General features: G+C 36.5%; 1 protein-coding gene across 5 annotated transcripts in view; it reads left to right on the top strand.

Annotated features, from left to right (window-relative positions):
• The window catches only part of 5-HT1A (5-hydroxytryptamine (serotonin) receptor 1A), an 891,027-nt gene extending 869,043 nt beyond the window's left edge, over positions 1 to 21,984 (top strand). For all 5 annotated transcript variants that reach the window (XM_073988641.1, XM_073988640.1, XM_073988644.1 and 2 more), the window contains one exon: positions 21,684 to 21,984. The gene's annotated coding sequence lies outside the window, so the exon portion shown is untranslated. The remainder of the gene's footprint in view (positions 1 to 21,683) is intronic.
• The last annotated feature ends 716 nt before the right edge of the window (positions 21,985 to 22,700 follow it).

Below are 22,700 nucleotides of genomic sequence, written 5' to 3'. Positions count from 1 at the left end.
CTAACACAACAAGTAGAAGCATCCCTATTACAAATCCGGTGGCCGTTTGTTTTCACCTTAGCGGGGTCAAACCTCTGGAATTGTTTAACCTCTACCTTTCTAACCTATTTAGGACTGCTATAGGGTGGTTGCTGTAGTTCAGTAAACCATATTCCTTGGGAGACGAGGTTTTTACCAGTGCTACAAAACAACAAGATAATTGTCGATGCAGTACCTGCTTGAGTATTACCGCCGTGAGCATACCCGCCACAATCTTGTGGACAGACTTAACCCACCCAGACATATCAAGGGATATCTTCATGATATAGACAGAGAGGTACAAAGCGAAAATCTCTATATCAAAGAGCCTATCATGAAGGCTTTGATAGCATTCACTCTAATGCAGTTGTGCAGACAGACCACCAGGGGTCTTAGAAAGTGGTAGCTCTCGGCAGAGCCTTCAAGTGTGTTCCGCAGTTACCAATGCGAAGATTCACTATATGGGCTTCATTCCCCCTTGGTAGGGGGTTGAGGACAATCTTATCTTACACCTCAGCTGCTCTATGGGTCATAGAATGCGGTTTAGAATCCAACTCCCCACAGAACCGCTGGTTGTAACGTGACCGTTTCATATACTCCTACATTCATTTCCATCAACTACAACTGCACAGTTGGCATAGTGGACAGATTTAACTTCGGTGTAATTAACTACAATCACTGCTGCACAATAATTCTCATTCTCTCCGTATAAATACCCGAATATGTATTCTGGTTTTATTTACCGAAGTTGACGATCACCAGCCGAACAAAATACGAATAGACGTGTGGCTTGTCCGCAGTCTACCATACTAGTCAGCCACGATTCGATCCAGCTCATAGCAAGCTCTCAGTCAGCTCAAGCTCATAGCTAGCTCCATACTCATAGTCAGGTCCATGATCTTAGCCAGCTCCCATTAACCGATGTTTTCCACCACAGCTACCCAAGCCGAGTCACATACCCAACGACTGCCGACAGCAACCCGAATACCACAGAGCCGAGTCACACACCCGACGACTGCCGACAGAAACCCGAATACTACTGAGCCACATACCCGAAGATTGCCAACGAGCCGACAGCAACCCGAATACTACAGAGCCGAGTCACAAACCCGACGGCGGCCGACAGCAACCCAACAGCGATCCACATACCCGATGATTGTCAACAAGCCTACAGCAACCCGAACACCACAGAGCCGAGCCACACACCCGACGACATCCGAGTTGATAGTCACCCGAATAGCCGACAGCATCTGAATACATCAGAGCCGACGCAAACATTTACGATTACCATCGAGTAGACAACAACAACAACCCGACTACCATCGAACCCACATCTAAAACCCGATCACCATCGAGCCGATTACAACAACCCGATTGCCACTGGTTATCAAAACACACATCTCATCCATATTCCTCACACATATTGTTCGTATATCCAACACCAAAAGTTTTATAATAAATATTGAAATTGTAAACACTCGTGTTTTTGTACTTAAGGTTTGTGGGTCCTTAGGTCGACCCTGGCAGCTACTGAGCTTATCACAGCCCTAGACAAAACCACTTGTTATAAGGTGTACCCACGATTTGGGTCCACCATTCTCCAATCATATCTCGAGTTTATGCTTTAGTTGGTCAAGTTCCCTACCCAGCTGCAATATAGATCACCTTTATTTGTTTCCATAGACTAGGTAGGTGCTACAACAACGTATGTAACATACCTGTTGTTATTACATGCGGCAAGTCTGAAATAAGTAATCCAATATTCCGCGCCCACTCTCGGGACTTCATAGGTTTACTTCTCCTGTTTCATTCTAATCACTTTGCCTCATGTGACATTCCTTCGAAATAGCCCCGCAGTTAAGAAAGTGTCTGGTAGAAAACTGACAACTCCCCAAAGCGTCTTTCTGGTTTTTAGTTTCTGGTTTTTAGGGAAAATTTATTTTTTCTCCCCTATCTCCCATTTCTTCCTTACCACCCGTAGCCTAATTTTAAATATTCAACATCTATAGATTATTCCATGACTTATTCTTCCACTCTCCTATAACGCCTTGCCTACTCCACTGTACACACCACAAATGTAAACCTTGATAAATTTCTCTGCCAAAACCACCGTAATAACCACTTGAAATACCTTATTCAAATTACTTGCAGAACTAGGAAACAGACAGACACAACACACAGACAGAGTCACAAGGAAATCACAGATTTGCATTCTTACAAACGTTGGTTTCGGGTTTCGGTATTTCATGGCAATGAAAAAGTTCACAATGGCGACATTGGTGGAATTTATTGTGGTTATGTGGACCTAAATACCTGGCAATGACATAGTTATGGTTGCCATTGTCACACTTAATGAAATAACTGCAAAAACCTACCACTTGAAGTCGCCTTTTAGATTTAATACGCTCGCTCACGCCATTATTCATTTCAAGTTTCACACCATTTCAAATTGTCTGTCTGCTTTTCTTTAGGCATTTCACAATGAAAGGAAAAAGAAAAAGATAAGGGAATAGCTGCACACCGTAATAATAGTTGGCATACCTTTAATAACTTGTATGGCTTGCAAAGATTTTCCAAAGTATTCACAGACGCACAACGAACCAACAACGACATTTCCACATTCAGCATTTCCCTTGGTTTTTTTCTTCGCACAAAAACTAACCTTCCCCCTCGGTCGATGCTATAGCATCGTTTACAATTGCGGTATACTCGTATTGTGAGCGTTGTTGGTCTCGCAGGTTGTATTAAAACCAAATCTCATCTCATGAAACCATTAACGGTATTTGAATTTATAATGAGCTCTCCTAACGCCATTCGTTCATTCATTCATCGAAGAATCCAAACGAATGTTTTTTTTTTGTGGAAAATAGTGAAGACATGCAAATGTGAAACGCTTCATAATTCTATGCTACTTTCCGACGATAATCATTAGCAGCCAATCGAATTCAATTCATTTCCATTGAATGATTCAATGTTGCAGAACATAGATGTGGTGATAGCGGCAAATGCTTGCAGTTATTCAACACGAATTGGCAAATGTTTTTTTCTAACCACGGCGATTGCGATTAGCCATGGGCGTTTTTACGGAAAGTTGGGAGATAAAAGTGTAGCTCGTCATTATTTGACAATAGAACATAGATTAAACATACAAACACAGGACTCGCCACGTTTTACTATACTCCACGGTGCACGGTGCACGGTGCTCTTGAACCAACTTTAAATGAAAGGAGGTTACACCTGGGAAGTTTTTGCGGATTCTGAAACTACAATGTTCGAGCGCTTTAGATTTTCACGATTTTGATGGGAAAGCGCAAGTCCTATCGAAATGGAATCAAGGAAAACGTTTTAGCAGTGAAAATTCTCTACAATATTGATCTTTATGATATTATCGTCGGTTATTTGATGTTATATATTGTTACGGAATTAGATTTAACTAATCTCCGTGTAGACGTTGTTTTATTCCCCGATACGATTATTACCAAATAAAACAGGGTTCGTTTTAGATTACGTTTCTACAATGCTTTATTTACTTTATTACACTTATTCAGAACCGACTTTAATTACAAAGCACACAGCAAGTCTCTAGTTAGCACGCAGCTCTTATTTAACCGATCTGTTCAGTTCAACGCTTAAAACACAACTACTCATGTTGCCGTTCCTACCGCTATTTATATCCAAAATCTCCTTGGTCTAGAATTATCCAGTAATCTGGCAACTTCTCGAATCTGTGCAGCGAACACACAGACGCACATTCGCACTAAGCGAACAACCATACTCACATACATACAAGTAGACCAGCACAGTAATGACGTAATTACAACAACAACATACAAATACACGAAATACAAGAAGTAGAGACTAAACGATAATTACATGATTATGGCAAGACAAATAAAAGCACTTTAATAAAAGGTAAAGTCACATCTAGAATAATGAAGAGAGTTCTACATGGTAGTTGTTGTTGCTTAAATAAAGTAACTGCGTAATTAAGACTTTACGTTACAATTCAAAATTTTAAATTAACGGAAATTAAACTAAACTAACTTAAACCTATCAGTTACATTCGTAACAATATGTATGGTAATATTCAAAAATGTTTTACAATCGTTGAAGTTGAGGTTCACCATTGAATAAGTCGCGAACTGTCAATATATTTTATACAATATGAACACTCCAGACTTAAAAACAATCAATATGAATATATTTATATTAACTGAAGTGTTTTAGCCGGGGTCGCATAAAATTAAACATAACAAATAATTTATGTGGAAGCTGTGTTGGTGGTAATATTAAAAAATGGGTAAAAATGAGTTGAAGTCTACAAGTTTTTTTTGTGTTCTTTCTTGATTTCTGGTCAAACCACGGAAAATTTAGACCTGAGCTCAAAGAAAGAATTGAAGAATACCCCTTTAGGCATGTCACCAAACCTTTGGCATGAATTTTTCACGTCTTGTTCGGAAAATGCTGTATTGAAATATGATTTTCATGGCTTTTTTATTTATTCAAAGCAATTTATGAAAAAACTATAATTTTATTATAATTGCAGTAGTTTATATGTTCATTTTTCTGCTTAATGAATATGGCTACATATTGAAGTTTGTTAGTAGATTTGATGCTGAGCAGATCTTTTGTGTCATGAAACCTTGCCCTATAGAAATTTAGACGGCAGCACCATCCCGAGCGTATTGAGCCAAAAATACTCGGCATTGTCCTGACAGCGGACGCTCCTCAGCTGAGATTCTCCGAGGACCGCATGCAGACGATAGATAGTTGTTTATTGATTCTGCGACTGCATTCATGTGAATACTTCTTAAACCTGCTTGATAGGCTTGTTGATCCTGGTTCTGCTCTCATCGACCATGACAACTCAACTCTCTTCTCTGCCGCCTAGGCTGATAATTGTATATTCCTCGCGTGGAAAAGGGTGGTAAGATCAGACAAAAACAAGTAGAAATGTATCAGTCGGCTTTGCCGACAGAGATATACCCTCAGCCTGTGTATATTGAAACAATTTTTTCTCAAAATACGTATGTATTTAGGGGGTTTTAAAATTTTTGTGGGTTTGAACCGACAAAAATGTTAATTAGAATTATATATATCAAAAGTTTTGCGGAGGGGATACTAAAAGGAATGGATCGACATTGACCGTTATGGAAGTGGATCTACAGCCATAACATATGGTGCCATAGGGGGTTTTTACACTCTTTGGGCTGTTTGCTCAAGCAGTATGGACCAGCCCCTAAAAAACTTTTACCTTCGTAATTAAGGCAGCGAATGCAAGTTGCTTCAACAAAAAATCAAAGTGATTCGATATTAGGTCTTAAAGTGAACTTATCCGAAAGTTTGTGTGGGAGGTACCGGATGGAGTGGACAAATATAGTCCATATTTGAACCTGATCGTACGAACAATTTTTCCGAGCATTTTTGATCTTTTGTCGGGGAGGTACCTGAAGGAGTGGACCGATATGGCTTATCTTCAAACTTAAACTTTGTTTGGACAAAATATTACTAAGGCCATGTTTTGGACCGAATCGGCAGATCCGATCGAGAGTTATCTTGCGCTCCAACCAACTCACACGGTGTCAGATGGGTTTTTTGCAACTTTCATGCTATTTTCTAAGGAAGTATGGACTTGCCCCTAATGAAACTTGTACCGTCGTATGGAGGACAGTGAATACCAGTTGCTAAAACAAAAATCAAAGCGATTCGAGAGATGGCCCTTAACTGAACTTTTCTGAAATTTTGTGTGGGAAGTACCCGAAGGAGTGGACCTATTGAGACCATATTGGAACCTCATATTACTCTGGTAAAAAGTTTACGCTATACAAAGTATGGACCAAATCGGTCTCTCCCTTCAAGAGTTATCGTGCGCACAAACTTTCCGAACATTTTCGAACTTTTGTGGGGGAGATACCGGAAGGAGTGGACCGATGTAGCTCATCTTCGAACTTAAACGAAGTTTGGGAACGGAAGCCAAAATTTGAACCGAATCGGTTCATCCGTTCAAGAGTTATCGTGCGCTCCAGCCAGCAGGACAGACAGACAGACGGACGGACATGGCTAGATCGACTCCAAATTGTCTGAAACACATTTCGTCCAAACATACTTGGGGTCTAAAACCATTATTTCGATGAGGCACATTTTCATCGTATCAAAGAGTATATACTAGTGTTGGGCAATCTCGTTCATTAAGCGGATCGATCTTTTTCATTCCGTTCACCAAAAAGATCCGGGTCGTTTAGTTCGTTCGTTGGCTCTTTTTCGTTCAACAATACATTTGACTGTGTTATTTTCTTTTGAAGTCGTTCGTTCTCTGCTGCATATGACTCCGTCGTTTATTTCACCGAATCGTTCTTTTGAAAATGTTCGTTCACGAATGACACATTGTGTGCTAATGGGGGTGGTTTTGTTTCTGAACGTAGTGGTGGTGGTTTTGATATGAAGAACCAGATGAACGAATGATGCAAAAGAAAGATATGACCGAGATGTGCTGTTACTGAGCGAGAGTAGCTACCTGAATCATTGTTTGTTTTGTGTGGAAATTTGTGCTGCTTGCGCTAACGCAGCGTTTGTTTAGAGATTGACTGCAAAAACAATGCATTTGTTTTTTTTTTTTGCTTGCTTGTGTGTATGCTAATGGTGGTGGTTTTGCTTTGTAAGCCGCAATGACTCGTCCATCGGGGATCTAAATGAACGATATAAAAGAATGAGCTGGATACGGATCCGTTCGTTCTTTTCACGGAATCGTTCCTTTGAACCGGTTCGTTCATGAACGACACAACTCTAGTATATACCCTCCTTAGCCTAAAGGCTGAGGGTATAATGAGTTCAGCCATTCACAAATTTTATGAGGGAAGGCACCTGACACCAAGATCGTACAATCATCCGAATACGTTATAGGTTAGACAGTTCCTGCAATATCTCTTCGGACATCTTGATCCTAAATTCTACGCACGACAGGCGTCCAAACATATAATTTAATATCCAACGTTTCAAACTTGGTCGGAGCGTAGTCTGCTCGATGAACTCAAACAGCGTGGAGTGCTTGACATTCTCAAAGGGTTACTATCACTATTATCATTCTTCTATTGCACGGCTTACTTTGATTGAGTCTTCGACTAATATGTGTAGAGTGGCGTGTAGCGCCGTTGTTGTGCTGCTTGCGAATCTCATGTTATTGATCGGCAACTAGACAGTTATTTTTGATGCTGGGGTCTTTGTTACGGGCGACTGAAGCGAAATTGGTCTGCACGATTCACCTTTGCTGGCATCCTTGCGAGGCTTCAGTAGCTGGTATATTTTCCAGACTTCGGGAACGATGTGTTTGGCTAGCGACATGTTGAGAACTTTATTGAGATACTTGACATTCGGCCGTCCAGCTGTTGCAACTGATTGATTGATTCATCTTACAAAAGGTTTTTCAGTTCCCATCACCAGTACAGATTTCGACATGGACTCTAACTGCAAATTACTATTTCATGAATTTTATTTTACGAACATTTTGGAAATGTAGGGATCTACAAATCGACTTGTAGAGCAGGGCTCTCTAGAGCAGACAATGAAACTTTTATAATACCAAAGATTGCAGTCCGACTCTATTTTTTGCTCAATGATTGGAACTTTGAGACTTCCTAGCGTAATAAATCTTACATAGCTTTAATAAATCTTAGATAAGTAAAAGAAAAAATATATACATGTGTATAACTAAAAATACAAAAATGAAAAATTCCAAAAACAAAGTTGACATTTTTAGGTTTTCACGATTTTGCTTGGAAACCGCAAATCCTATCGAGATTAAAGAAAAAATTGTAGCTATGAAAATTCTCTACAAGATTGAACCATATGATATTTTCACAGGTTTAACCATTTTTGAGATATAGAAGTTCAGGTCACATTTTTATATTTTTTGTTAGGTTTTCACGATTTTGCTTGAAAACAGCAAGTCTTATCGAAATGGGGCTAGAGAAATGGGGATTTGAAAATTCTCTACAAGATTGGCTTTTGTAATTTTTTTCTAGGTTGTACCATTTTTGAGATATATAAGTTTAAGTTGGAAAATTGTATAAGGAGACGATACAGTCAGCGCACTATCCCAATTTGAACTTCTATATCTTAAAAACGGTAAAACCTACGAAAATAGCATAGAGGTCAATCTTGTAGAGAATTTTCACTGATACAACATTTTCTTTAGTTCCATTTTGATAGGGCTTGCGGTTTCCCAGCAAAATCGTGAAAACCTAAAAAAGCCTAAAAATGTGTACGTTGACCGCGACTTATTTAAAAAAGCGCTCCGGCGATTCTTTTTTTTTTGGTTTTTTTTTGATTTTTCTCAGCTATGAACATTGTAGTTTTAGAATCCGCAAAAATTTCCCAGGTGTAAGCTCCTTTCATTTAATGTTGGTTCAAGAGCACCGTGCTTATTGTAGCAAGGATCTGCTTTCTCTGTGTCCAGATTCGAAAATTATTCAAGCTGAACTGGGTGCGTCCGTAAAGAGTAAGGAGACAGGTGAGTGAGGTAAGCTGGGCAAATAAACAAGTACAGAGTGTAATCCGGTCCCATATCCACATGGGCATGCCATTAATTCGGGCTTAATACGAATTGAGGCGGCTGCATCGTGTTTACCTTGGCAGCTGTCGTTCTTCTGCTGCGATGGATAGCCTACGCAAATGCATCTGTGTGAATGCTACACTTTTTCAGATGTAATTCGAAACATTCCAGTTGTAATTTGTAACATTTTAATTGTAATTCGATTATTCTATTTGTAATTCGAAACAATTTTATTGGTATTCGATAATTCCATTTGTAATTCGAATTATTATATTTGCAATTCGAATTATTCTCTTTGTAATTCGAATTATTTCATTTGCAATTCAAATTATTCCATTTGTAATTCGAATTATTCCATTTGAAATTCGTATTATTCTATTTGTAATTCGAATTATTCCATTTGAAATTTGAAACAAAAAATTTCGAATTACAAATGAAATGGAATAATTCGAATTACCAATAAAATAATTACAAAAAGAATAATTCGAATTACAAATGAAATTATTCGAATTACAAATGGAATAATTCGAATTACAAATGGATAAATTCGATTACAAATGGAATAATTCGAATTGCAATTGAAATGTTTCGAATTACAAATGGAATTATCGAATTACAAATAAAATATTACGAATTACATATGGAATTTTCGAATTAAAACTAAAATGATTCGAATTACTCTGAAAAAGGTGCAGTCAAGCATGACTGATAGCCTCGTTGATCTAGGTCTCATTTGTACCTTTAGACCAGAGGTGTAGTCTGAAAAAGGTGTAGTCGAGCCTGACTGATAGCCTGATAGCCTCTCTGTTCTAAGGAAAGCATTCTGGCATGGTTTGAATATTTTTCCACTGCGTAGCACTAACATTTACATATCATGCTGACGCAGCATAGCTTACCACATACCGGCCTATTGCTTTGTAAGATGTCAACAAGTTTTCTTTATCAGCACCACAAGTGCTGCTGCGGGCCAGCGACTTGAAGACCTTGGGCCTACTTCTGATTTTGTCGCAAATAACCGTGGCTTGCCGGACGAGTTAAATATACTATCAAAAGTAACATCCAATTCCTTGGTGTAGTTAGTGGTCGGAATCAGGAAACCATCGACCAATCATATTCCTCAGATGGAAGAATTGCACTAAGACAGCTATGTAGATGTTTATCCTATCACTTATGTCATCTACGGCTGGACCTGACTCCTAGATCGTACAATCATCCGCATACATTACTTTTTCTATGATGTCTGGTGGGTGTAGAATTTCAGAAATGTAGAGTTTAAATAGTTCCGGAGATGTCATCCCGCCTTGGGGAACTCCCTGTTTCACACTACGGGCCTTGACTTTCTTTTTCTGAATTCCACAATATAGTTGATTATCCAACGTTTTGTACAGATTGGCCTGTTCTAGTTCAGTCTTCTTTATATCCTCGAACAGTTTGGCATGGTTGACGGTACCGAAGGCCTTCGATATGTCAAGAACCAATATGGCTATTCCGTCACACGGCTCTTATGGTTCAGTCTTCGACTGATATATGTTGATATTCCGTGTAATGCTGTCGTGGTACGGTTTATTTCCTGAATCCATACTGATGTTGGGCAAGTGGAAAACTGCTTCTCATCATGGGAAGGAGCAGTGCCTCTATGATCTTCGTTACTGCCAAGCGGAGAGAAATCGGCCTGCACGATTTACGTCTGATGGCATCCTTACCGGTATATAGTAGCGGGACCAACCTGAGAAATTTCCAGGATTCTGCTACAATATAAATAGCTAACGAGAAAATAAGGACATTTTTCCCACACTCAACTCCGGGTTCATTGAGATTTCTTGCGCGCCAACACTCATCGTAAATTGTGGTACCTACCAGGCTGAGAGAGCTCTTATACGGCATATCACAATCCTCTTCGCTCTATCACTGTCGGTGTGCTCCATAAATAATAATAATTGTTCCACAAACATCCCAAAAAGAACAAGGGAGACTTCTCTCATATCAATGAGTTCACCCCGATTCATATTAGCACAATGAGAGATGATTTGGCGTAGCAATCAGCAACGTATCTCTTATCGCAGTAGTTCTGGAGGCGCTTAAGGGCAGAATAGCCTCAGAAGTGCCCCCGTTTCCTACATCCATTGAATACTCCAATGTTGGCATGTGATGGATGTGAATATGGATACCGAACAGATCCATGGTTCGGGGCTCTTCTATTATGCTCTTTATGGAGCAAAAGAGTTCAGAGCAGAAATTCCAGGATATACTGCCGCTACCATGGTTACGAATACAAAACATAAGCAGCCAGTCTAGGTTGTAGAATTTTTGAGTCTGGATACAGAGGAACCAGAACCTAATAACTAAAATCATAGAGGAACGAACATGTTTGCGTTGCTAACTGTCTTTAACACCATCTGGAGATGACGACCCCGCCCAAATTTTGTAAAGACCATGAACTGCGTATCTGCAACTGGAGTGTTAGGACTCTTTGTAACGGAGGTGAAATTTACAAAATCGATATTACTGCCGCACAGGAAATGTATTGAGAAACAACAACTAAAGGTGAGCACTGTATTACAGCCGCTACATACATATGTATGTATGTTTATGTATGCCGAAAATGTAGATAAAAACTTCAAACTTCCAGAAATTGGGTGGTACCGCTATATGAGAAGTTCTCATTGAGAACCCTAAGTGTCAGCGATTTTAGGCTGAAAATGAAGATACAAATATATAAATACAAAATTACCGAGTTCATTTTAATTTTCAAGTTAATTTTTTATAACACTGTGTGTAATTTTTTGAGTCATGATTTATTAACCATATTCTGATTTTTTCTCTGATTTTGGTCTACAGATATCAAACCGGTCAAGCATGTTCATGTGTTCTAGAAAGTTGCTTATTAAAATCTTAGGTACATTTTTGTAGTTGACTGTATCCTTAATTTTTGGGCGGTTCGGTATCTGTGGACCAGAATCGGACTGTTTTGCTATTTTGGCCTTTAAGAACTATTCATAGACAGTTCGTATGTCCCAAAAGGGGCTTTGCTGATGTCTTTGCTATATTATTGCGGTTGATTGTTTTTTTTTTTGTTTTTTTTTTTTTTTTTTTTTTTTTTTTGAATTTTGAACGGTTTAGTGTCTATGGAGCGGAAGCCGAGAAAAGAGGAGTTGTTTTGCTTGTTGAGCCTGACGATTTTCACCTTGAAGATGAGGTTGTATAGATTTTATGTGTTCGCAATTATTATTCTTTAAGATGAGGGCTACAACTTTGCTTCAACGAGTGAATCCAAATTCATAGCGGTTTAGCTTAGTATTCATACGGCAGAGCTTAGTATCTGATTTGCATTTCTACATCTTTGCGATACGTCTTTGGAATACTCTTCCATACGACATTCAAAACATCAGCAACGCTTTCCTCTTTAAAAAACGCATTTTCAGTCTTTTATCATGATTAAATATTTCTAAAATGTTTTATTTTTTTTTAATCTTTTATTTCTCTAAATTTGAAATAATCTTTCATATTTATATTTGTAATTACATTTTTTATAATTTTTGTACGCCTAAATTTGGATACTGTAAGTTTGGATATTGTATTCCTTAAATAATCCTGCACTGTAATTATAGGATTTTTATGTCTTGTTGCGTAGGTATTCAACAATAAATAAATAAAAGCCTGACAATATTATCCCTTTGGACATCAAGGTCTTTGGGGGCCCATAACCGCGAAAGTTGAAGTGATAGGGAAAAATGCCGGGACAGGTGTCTTCTTATTTTTGGTCTTCTATCACGTTGCGGTGTCAGAATATAGTTAATAATTTTCGTGTCGCATAGTGTAATTTTTCGTGAACCATATATCATATCAGTAACAACTTTAAATAACAAATTCACTGTCCTCCCTCCATTCAACACTTTTTCCATAAAAACCCATTTAGCGATAAAAATAAAATTAAATAGCGGGACGGCGATAATGGCACAGAAAATATTGTTATGCAAAATGTGGCTACTATAAATGTAGCTGTTTAAAAGCAAATGACGCAAGAAAGTGACAATCTAGAATCCACAATACATTCCCTTCTGTGAACCACGAATGATGATTGTCGAACGCTGATGAATAAATGGATGATGACGATGATAATGAATGCATTAAATATCCTAATGGTTGAAATTGTCATTTATATCCACTACGTCACACCATCGATGCAGATTTGTATGTGTGTATTTCCATAAAATTCTGTCGGATATTTGCCAAGAATATGCTTATGGAAAAAGTTTCTTCTACCGAATTCAATAATTCCGTTATTAATGTGAGATTTATAGAACAATTTGTAATTTAACAAGTAAAAAAGAATCAGTCGGTTTTGCCGACAGAGATATGTATGTATACAAGGGCTATGACTTTTTTACAACCACGTATCCCTTTATGATATTTTGATGAGTTTTTACCTAAGATTGCATAAAATCTTAGTTATAAGTGATTCGATAAAAAAAGCTTCCGCACAAAAAGCTTTTAAAGTTTTTATTTTTCAGAACGTTTGATAATTTTTTGAAGTCACTGTAAGCAGATATTTAACTGAAAGCAAGGTATACGGGCACACGGCATAACCAAAATGACATAACCGTTTGTTTCTCACTAATTTTATCATCTTAATATAACATATATATCATTTTATATTCAATATAACTTTATTTCATATATCATAAAAATTAAAAGTGGTTTGTGCCGGACCTTTTTAACATTTAAATGGAATAAACGTTATTTTAGTAATTAATAGACAAAGACCATTCATTGGTGCAACAGGAAATATTTTTTGAGCAACATTTTTTCTTCATTTCATAGAATTTTTTGAAACAAAATTTTAAATTGTTTGTGCGGAACGTTTTTTATAATAAAATGGCATGAATGTTATTTTAGGCATTAATAGGCAAAAGTTCATTTATTCTCACTACAGGAAATCATTTTTGAGAAAAAATGTCGATAAGACATAAACCTAATGTATACACAACCAAAATCTGTTTCCCCAAAAATATGTATTTGGGCGAGTTTTCATAATTTTGTGGCCCTTCTATGGATTTGAATTAAAGCTTAATAGTGTTGCAGAGAAGGTATCGGAATGAATTGCCCGACATAGTCCATTTTGGAAGTGGGTCTTATTTTGGGAGTCCTTCCTCTCTATAGATATCGCGCCTATCAGTCATTTCAATTGGTCACCGTATAAGTTAGAGCTTTGGGACCATTATGTCAGGAAGCATGGTACCAAGCTAAATAGTGGACCGAAATTTAACTAAATTTGGACAAAATAGTACGAGATCTAAAGTTTGGGCCAACGCGGTTGCTTCGTTTGTGAGTATTGCGCGTACCATGTTAGAAAATATTTTTGAACTTTTGTGGAGAAGGTACCGAAAAGAGTGAAATTAAGGCGAAAGTTGCACCAGCCACACATGGTGACCGTAGGTTCTGTTACATATTTCGGGCCATTTTCTAGGGAAGTATGAACTTGCCCCTGAAAAACGATTCGAGAGGAGGCCTTATAGAGCACATTTTCAAAATATTGTGCGGGAGGTACGCGAAGAGGTGGCCCGATATAAGACAAAATATTACGAAGGTCACCTTTTGGACCGTATCGCTTGATCCATTCGGGAGTTATCGTTTCAACCAGACAGACAGACGGCATGACATGGCTAAATCGATTCCAAATGGTCTGAAACGGATTTCGTCCAAACATACTTGGGGTCTAAAATCATTATTTCGATGAGGCACATTTTTCTCGTATGAAAGTGTATATCCTAGGGTATAAAACATTGTATGGCGATCAGTTAAGGTTAACCCGTGCTACCTGAGCGATCTTTGTTTCCATATTCATTTGTATGAGACCAAAAGTGAATTTTCACGAAAATTCTCTTAAGGCTGCACTTAAGGTCCAATCGATGAATAAATTTTACCAGTTCGTTGTTGTGGCTAAAAAATGAATCTTACAAAAATTTATAAAAATCGGGTCTGATTTTAATATATTCCAATATGCATATTTGGCTAATTATAGGTAATTTGGCCATATAATATATCTAATATTAAGTTAAGTTCGGCCAGGCCGAACTTGTTATACCCTCCACCACTAGTTGTATTGAAGTAAAATGGAACAGTTAGTTTCTTTTCGTTTATGAAGAAGACTAAACACCAAAATTCAGCAAGTTCGGTAAAATAATGTGGCTAACCTTTAAAGTACCGAAATTCGGGAGGTACCGTTCCGTGGGGACTATACCAAAACGTCGATCTATACCTACAAATTTCTTGCGAAATGTTTTTAGACTCAAAGAAGACTAAATACCAAATTTCCGATATTTCGGTAAAACCGAAAATCAAAAGATACGCTTCTATGGGGGATATAGGAACCCGCGGACCTATACTGACAATTCTCTTCTGGAATATTTTATAATCGCATGGAAGTCTAAATAACACACTTTCACACAACCTTCAGAATTGCGAAAATCGGGAGGTACCTATACTAAGGCGTGAACCTGTACCGACAAGTTTCTGGTGGATTGTTTTATACCCCCAACGAAGACCAAATACCAAATTTCAGCAATTTCTGAGGAATATTGAGGCCACAACCTTCAAAACACCGAAAATCGGGAGGTACGTTCTATGGGGGCTATATGAAGGTGTGGACCTATACCGACAAATTTCATATGAAAAGTTTTATACCCCAAATGAAGACTAAATACCAAAATTCAGCCGTTTCAGTATTATATTGAGGCCACAACCTTCGAAATACCGTAAATTGGGAGGTAGCGTTTTATGGGGGCTATATGAGCGTGAGCCTATACCGACAAAATTCATATGGAAAGTTTTATACCCCGAATGAAGACTTAATACCAAATTTCAACCATTTCGGAGGAATATTGAGGCAAAAACCTTCAAAATACCGAAAATCGAGAGGTGCCGTTCTATGGGTGCTATATGAAGGCGTGGACCTAGACCGACAAACTTCTATACCAAATTACAAAGCTCTATCTTCAACAGACGACGGACGGACGACTTAGAATTTTACCCTGATCAAGAATATCTATACTTTATAGGGTCTCCGATGAATATTTCGATCTGTTAAAAACGGAATTACAAATTTAATTATACCCTCCCTATTATGGAGGAAGATATAACAAGTAAAAAGTCGTTAAGTTCGGCCGGGCCGAACTTTTTATACCCTCCACCATCAAATTGTCTTAATTAAAATGGAATAATTAGGGTCCTTTCAAAATGTTAGGTGGAACAACTTTTCGACAATGGATAGACTCCTACTGCCTCCCACTATTGCTTAAATTACACTGTGAACACAAATGTTGGGGCAGAGATAATTCCTTTTGGAGATGAAAGCCCTTGGTGTGTGTATATTAAAAACCCCGAAGGACAGATGCGCCGTGAGTCGAACTTCCGCGTTATGGCGTGATGAAGTCTTTGCAAGAGACCCTGTAATCCATCATGAATTAGCATTATATCTTTGTTTGTTGTTTTTGTAGAGCACTTAAGCAACAGTGAACAAAGATATAACGCTAATTCCTGATGGCCCACAGGGTCTCTAACAAAAATTTCATCACGCCATAACGCGGAAGTTCGACTCACGGCGGATCTGTCCTTCGGGGTTCATAATATACTCACCAAGGCCTTTCTTCCCCAAGAGGAATTTTCCGTGCCCCAGACTTTCAGCCCCATTTTGTTGCACAGTGTTATCTAATCGAATCTACAAAAAATGTGTTCAGCTAGGTGAAAGGTACCACCTACGGGGCTATATCAAAGAGTCAACCTTTCTTTAATTTTTTTTGGTGGAAAAGTTTTATAGCTGCAGGGAACTTCAAGAGTCAAATTGAGGATAGTTTCATCAAAACAATGTAGACCCTCAAAAATGGACCCATGTTGACGAATTTTAGTGAAGAAATTTCGTGACCACTGAAAATTCCCGAAAATCGTTGGAGATGTTTTATGACCACTGAGAACTTCAGATGTCAAATTACAGCTATTTCGGTTAAAAACTGTAGCTAAAATTATCAAAATACCGAAAATCGGGAGGTACCGTTATATGGGGGCTATACCAAAACATGGACCTATGTTGACGATGTTTGGTGGAGATGTTTCATGACCACTGAGAACCTGAAATAGCAAATTACAGCTAGTTTGGTTAAAAATTGTAGCTATAATTCTCAAAATACCGAAAATCGGGAGGTACCGTTATATGGGGGCTATACCAAAACATGGACTTATGTTGACGATGTTTGGTGGAGATATTTCATTACCACTGAGAACCTCAAATGTCAAATTGCTGATAGTTCGGTTACAAATTGTGGCTAAAATTCTCAAAATACCGAAAATCGGAAGGTACCGTTATATGGGGGCTATACCAAAACATGGACCTATGTTGACGATGTTTGGTGGAGATATTTCATGACCACTGGGAACCTCAAATGGCAAATTACAGCTAGTTCGGTTAAAAATTGTAGCTAAAATTCTCAAAATACCGAAAATCGGGAGGTACCGATATATGGGGGCTGGCTATACCAAAACATGGACCTATGTTGACGATGTTGTATGGAGATGTTTCATGATCACTGAGAACCTCAAATGTCAAATGGCAGATAGTTCGGTTAAAAATTGTGGTTAAAATTTTCAAAATACCGAAAATCGGGAGGTACCATTATATGGGGACTATACCAAAACATGGACCTATGCCCATATCCTCTGGGATATAAGTTTGATGATCACTAGGAACCCTAAGTGCTAAATTATAGTCTACAAATGTGGCGAAGAACGTCAAAATACCTCAAATCCGGAGGTGCCGTTATATGGGGGCTATACCAAAGAGTGGACCGATATAGCCCATCTTCGAACTTGACCTGCCTATGGAAAAAAGACCCTCGGGTGCATTTCAGCACTCTATCTCAATTATTGCGGACGCTAGAGTGATTACAACAGACGGACAGACGGACAGACGGACATGGCTAGATCGTCTTAGAATTTTATCCTGATCAAGAATATATATACTTTATAGGGTCCCAAATGATTAGTTCGATGTGTTACAAACGGAATGACAAACTTAATATACCCTCCATACTATGGTGGAGGGTATAAAAATTATAAAATTATGCATGCGAACTATATCGTACAACCACGCTGTTTTGTAGACAACAAACGTGATGTACGTATTTGGTTTGTTAGTTGCTGTGACAGTGGTAGTTTAGCGTAAAGACTATTTTGAAAAACAAAAAAAAAAAAAAACAAAGTAAAGCGAGATGTATTTCAGTCAGGTTGTTGTTTTGTGATTTGTTGATACAGTGCAATGTGATGTTAAAACGATGAGACCATTCCAAAGAAAAAGAGAACAAAGTTGAGAGAATTTGCCAAACAAGAGAGGAAATATGAGAGCAAATAATGGGAATGTAGGAAAAAATAGGAAAGTGATTTTGCATCTCATGAAAATCATACATATTTTTGAAAAAAATATTGGCTTTCGGATGGATATAAGAAACTGCACATTCTGTGTACATGGTCAATTTTTGATACAGAACGCTAACTTCCAATTTTCGATATTTTCATGGTTTTAGCTGCCTTGTTCTACAGAAATGACTGCAATTTAGTATTTAAACTACTTTTGGGCTACAGAAATTTGTCAGTATTTGTCAGAGAGCAAATAATGGGGGAAGTAGGGGAAACTAGAAAATTTAATTTTGTATTTTAGAAAATCGTTCATACTTGTGAAAAAAAATAGAAGTTTGTACAAGGTGTCCATTCACTTTAAAAGAGGCGCGTTTATTTATTATTGAAAAAAAAAATGATGAACAGAATTAGTAAAAAATCATAATTTTGTTTTTTTCTGTGTATTTTTTATACAATAATAATAGTGATTCTTCATTTAAGGCTCCTAGCGGTTAGGAAATGTCTCTACTAAAAGTTGGCGTCATATGTCCACATTTTGGTGTTACCTCACCTACCTTTATCTACTCATAAGATTTTAGCTACATTTTCGACCAAAATAAGTCTAATTTGCAATTTAAATACATTACCGACGGAGAAGAAATAATACACACAAATGAAGATAGAGAAAAACAAGAAGACGCGAGAACCATCTTTACAACAATGGTCGAAAATCACATCAACAAATTAAAGAAGACTAGCAAAGATGCATTTATAATACGCACAGTGGCGCAAACGAAAACATTGATGAAATCGAATAAAGACATAATAATTTTGAATTCCGACAAAGGAAATGTAACGGTAGCGATGGACAATAATGAATATAAGGAGAGAATGATGAACTTGGTCGGCGACATTATGACATACCAGAGGATGAACAAGGATCCCACTACCACGTTACAAAAGAAAAACAATGAATTAGTCGAGGAACTATTTAAAAATGGTTATATCACAGCAATTGAGAGGAAAAGCTTAAAAACTGACGTTGCAAATGCTCCTAGAATCTACGGTCTACCAAAAATTCATAAAGAAGGGTACCCATTAAGGCCAATATGCTCCTCCATTGACTCACCATCCAGGGAAATGTGCAAATACATAGTCAACATATTGAAAAACTTAACGGAAAATTCGAAATATAACATTAAGGACTCTGTGCAATTTAGGAATAAACTGAAAAACTTGACAATTAAACATGACAAAAAACTAGTATCTTTTGACGTTGTATCGCTTTTTCCTAGCATTCCAGTAGACCTTGCAATTGATATAATTGAAAGCCGGTGGGAAGAACTGAAAGAATGCACAAATATACATAAGAACTTATTTGTACGTATTCTAAGTTTCTGCATTAAAGAGAATCGCTATTTTAAGTATGAGAACAAAATCTACAAACAAAAACGTGGCCTACCAATGGGATCTCCAGCTTCTCCAGTTATAGCTGACATCGTTATGGAGAAGCTACTGGATACCTGTATTAACAAATTGACAACCAAACCGGTTTTTTATCCAAATATGTAGACGATCTATTTGTAGTTATAAAGGAAAGTGCAATTGAAGAAACACTGCAATCTTTTAACAGTTATCATAAGAACATTAAATTTACTATCGAAATGGAAAACGACAACAGACTTCCTTATATGGATACAATGGTTATAAGGATCAACAAAGAACTTAAAATGAATTGGTACATGAAACCTACAGTGTCTGGCAGGATCATTAATTTCTTATCGAAACATCCGAAAAGAATAATTATAAACACTGCCAAAAATCTTATATATAGAGTACTCACAATAAGCGATGAGGAATTCCACCAAGAAAACATACTCAAAATCAAGAATATTCTACATAAAAATAGTTTCCCAGGAAATTTAATAAACAATCTTATAAAAGAATATACACAAAGAACACCAAATGAACCAAATATAGAGGAAAAAACCAAAAAAATATACAAATCCATTGTATATTTACCAAACATATCTGAAAGAGTTGCCAATTCTAATATTTATGACAATAACAAGTATACTATAGCACACAAATATTACAATACACTGAGCAATCTATTCACAAAAACCAAAAAAAGAATAGACAACATGGAAAAATCTAATGTTGTATACCAAATACCATGTGGAGGTAATGACAAAGAAACATGTCAACAACAATACATTGGTACAACAAAAAATAAACTAAAAACGAGAATCTCAGCACACAAGTCAGATCTAAAATTACGACATCATCACGAAAAACCCAAAACCGCACTAGTGACCCACTGTGCACAACATAACCACCAACCCAATTTTGAGAGAGCGACAGTAGTAGGAAACGAATCTCACTACCAAAAACGATACACGATGGATATGTTACATATTCTCAATGTACTAACAACAAGGCGTATGAACTTCAAAAGCGACGTCGACAACAGTGCTCTTTGTTACAGAGGTTTAATTAGCAAAGCTAAGAACATAAGGAGATCGCAATATTCAAATAAATAGTCAGTGCAATATTTACATTAGAAGACGATGGTAGTGATGCTACCCTAGCTTTAAGTAAATGCTTGTGTTTTTTTTATTTTTACGTGATTATTGCGAACTGTTAGTATGTTTTTTCTTGTTATAGCTTATTAAACTACTGTGATATTCATGTTTTTTTATATATTTTTTTATATTTGTTACCTTTGTTGTAGATCATAATTCCTGAAGATGCAATTCAAGAAATTGCGAAATATCGAAAATAAATAAAAATTATTAATAACAAATGACCTCGAGCTTGATTTAATGAAAACAACATCGTTAACAAACGTATCCACATAAATTGTAAGCATACGTACATAGGTCCACATATAATCGTTATTTCCCACCGATGTCGCTCCAATATAGTACAGCGGATTCTCAGATGTGAAGTCTTTTAAAGGATTTTTCTAATTATAGCCACTTTGTTATATAGCCACTTGATAACTTGATGTTTCGGATTCTAAATGAGTAGAAAACCTCCACGCATCAATAAAGGTTCAGATTTTGGTATTACCCAATATGAAGTTACCTCCAGATTTTACGTAACATGATTTTGAATGGGTAGAAAATATCGACGATGTCTAATTCGAATTAAATCTTGTAGTAGCAACTGATATGCTGCACTTAGTATATTCCACTTCTCCTAGAAATAAGCCTTAAGCCAAGAGCTTAGTACTTTTCATATCACTTAAATACAACTCAAGGTGGAGAGTGTGCAAAGATGCACAAGTTGCAAATCTACTGTACTATTATAACAATACAATAGTTGTTATACAACCCGATGTATTTTAGGCTTAAGAGATTTTTCTATAATCCCAACCATTATATTTATTGATTTAAAAATAAGCCAATATTATTCTTTGTAAGAATGAAATGGATTTAATAAATGACACAATAAAAATCAAATCAAAATCAAATCGACTCAGTCAAACTTAATAGTACGTTTATATATAACCGGATATAACAAACCCACTGGGTTTCAAATGTCAATTCCATTGCTTATATTTCAAACAAATCCTCATTAAGAAGGTTAACCCTGCAAAAATCTATAATATAAACGGACTATAACGCCCTTCTTAATTGTTTATTATTTTTTGGGTATATTAATGTCTATTTATATTAATTAAAAACAAATCTATTTATATATATTTTTATTTACATGTTTATTGTAGATACCTCCAAAGGACCACAACTGAAAAGGACTTTTTCTTCCCCCCCTCCCCCTGCCCAATAACTGCAACAAAATACAAATTCCCTCTTTCGTTGTCAAAGACGAAAACTAATCCAACTACAAATAAAACAGCAACAACAACAACTACCAAATCAAAATGTTTAAAACATAAGGAAATACAACAAAACTACAAAACTGTATGTATGTACAAAACGGAATTTAAGCACACTAATTTAAATAAATATTAATAAAATAAGAATAACAATGAAACTATAGCGCTGTAAATATTTATAAATAACAAAGGATACAAAAATTCATATTAATTGTTTTGAAAATCAAATAAATTAAAATAAATACCAACAACAAATGCTACAAAACTATTATACCATATTGGAAATGTGTTAATGCTCATGTTAATAATAGCAATAAGAACCTACATACATACATACCTACATGCATAAGTACATAAGCATATACAAAATACAAACATACAGACATACGATTAATCAAAACAAAATGTTAACGAAACTGTTCATATTTATTGTTAAATTGTGAAATATGACTAAAAGAAAAACAAAGGAAAATTAACTTAAATGATAAATTGAATAATGGTTAAATTAGGATAGACCAAATAATTAGGTAAATAAATACATTTTTTTCTAGATTGAAAGAGCATATCTTTTCTTATTATTGTTGAGATAATCAAAATCATGCGTTTCAAGAGAAAGGAAACTTAATGTTTTTATTAATTTATTTTTACCGTTTGTTATTTTTCTTATTTTTATTTTATTCTTTTTAAAACTTTTTATGCGACAAACTTGGACGAATAGAATTTTAGCATAATTATTGCTGGCTTCTAATTAGCTAATACAATGGTTTTGATATTTCATACAGTTGTTTTGACATTTCTGCCATTTTTCAAAAATCGGAAAACTCAAATAATTTTAATTTCAGTATTTAACAAAATTGTTTTCGGGTGCCACAGTTATTCAATCCCAGACCAGAACATCAACATTTT

This window comes from Musca autumnalis, unplaced genomic scaffold, assembly GCF_047663935.1.
Source record: "Musca autumnalis isolate F117 unplaced genomic scaffold, ASM4766393v1 scaffold_5, whole genome shotgun sequence".
NCBI classification, from domain to species: domain Eukaryota; kingdom Metazoa; phylum Arthropoda; class Insecta; order Diptera; family Muscidae; genus Musca; species Musca autumnalis.
Note: the sequence above shows the minus strand (reverse complement) of the source record. Positions and strands in the feature narration are given on the sequence as shown.